General features: G+C 43.2%; 1 pseudogene across 1 annotated transcript; it reads left to right on the forward strand.

Annotated features, from left to right (window-relative positions):
- Window positions 1-265: 265 nt before the first annotated feature.
- LOC308639824 (olfactory receptor 10N1-like) lies at window positions 266-1,202 on the forward strand (annotated as a pseudogene). Its single transcript has one exon. The product of its transcript is annotated as an olfactory receptor 10N1-like (transcript).
- Window positions 1,203-1,488: the final 286 nt, after the last annotated feature.

Below are 1,488 nucleotides of genomic sequence, written 5' to 3' on the forward strand. Positions count from 1 at the left end.
CTTTATTTCACCTTGTTAGTGTTTCATTTTTGCTTTGTATTCATAGGTGTGAAGGAGCATGCCTTCAGTTGTGAAGTGGTAGGTATATTTTGCTAGTACCTAAATCTCTTTGGACTAAAACTCTAAATTCTCATTTTCATCATTAACTTTATGTTTACACAAAATTTGCTGACAATATGTGCAGTAGTATTGTGTCTGTCATAATCAGCCTCCACATTCATGTCTTCATGTTCTTTGTGAAAACCTAGAACAGCCTTCCAGCAAGATGGGAAATCACAGCTTGCTGAATGAGGTCATCCTCCTGGGAATCCCTCAGACAGAGGGACTGGAGACTGTGCTCTTGGCCATCTTCTCTTCCATCTACCTCTTCACTCTGCTTGGGAATTTACTCATCTTTACAGCAATCATTTCATCCTCCACTCTTCACACTCCCATGTATTTCTTCTTGGGACTTCTGTCTGTTTTTGACATGTTGTTCCCTTCTGTAACCTGTCCCAAGATGCTCTTTTATCTCTCTGGTCTGAGCTGAGCCATCTCTTACAAGGGCTGTACTGCACAGCTCTTCTTCTATCACCTGCTGGGCTCTACGGAAGGATGCCTCTATTCTGTGATGGCTTATGATCGCTATGTTGCCATCTGTCACCCACTAAGATACATGCTCATCAGGAAACCTGCAGTCTGTGTCAGCTTGGTCACGGTAGCCTTGTTGGTGGGGTGTCTCCAGGCCACCACACTGACCTCCTTTACCTTTCAGTTAACCTACTGTGGCCCCAGTCAGGTGGACCACTTCTTCTGTGACATCCCTGCAGTTTTATCCTTGGTTTGTACTGACAGCTCTATGTCTGGCCCAGAGAGTGGGCTCCATTAATGTTGGCCTCCTGGCTTTAATGCTCTCATTCAGCATTTGTGTCTCTTACACTCACATTGGGATGGCCATTCTGAGGATTCGTTCAGCAGAGGGCAGGCAGAAGGCTTTCTCCACCTGCAGTGCCCACCTCACTGCCATCCTCTGTGCCTACGGACCTGTCATCATCATCTACCTGCAGCGCACACCCAACCCTCTGCTTGGGGCCATGGTGCAGATACTAAACAACATTGTCTCCCCCATGCTGAACTCGTTGATCTACTCCTTAAGGAACAAAGAAGTGAAAAGGTCCCTGAAAAGAGTGTTCCAAATTTCAGTATTTTCTGTTCAAGAATGAATTACAGAGTTTATAATGGATTTTTAAAGTTAAGTGTTTCTGACAAACAACTTCCTATGGTCTTCTAAAAAATAAGCACATAGTTAGAGCTATTTCTCTGTAAACCATGTATTTTATTGGCCTAAGAAAACTTTTTATCCTGCTGTGTTCTTTTAGTTGGTAGGATCTCATAATTAACTATAATATTATTCTTCATGCCTCAATATTGGGAAAGGAGTCTGAGAGGTATAGCAGAGAGGTACAGACAAATTTCTTATCCCTATAATGGGCACTCAATTTTGCCTCA

This window comes from Spermophilus citellus, assembly GCF_964194105.1.
Source record: "Spermophilus citellus genome assembly, chromosome: 2".
NCBI lineage: Eukaryota > Metazoa > Chordata > Mammalia > Rodentia > Sciuridae > Spermophilus > Spermophilus citellus.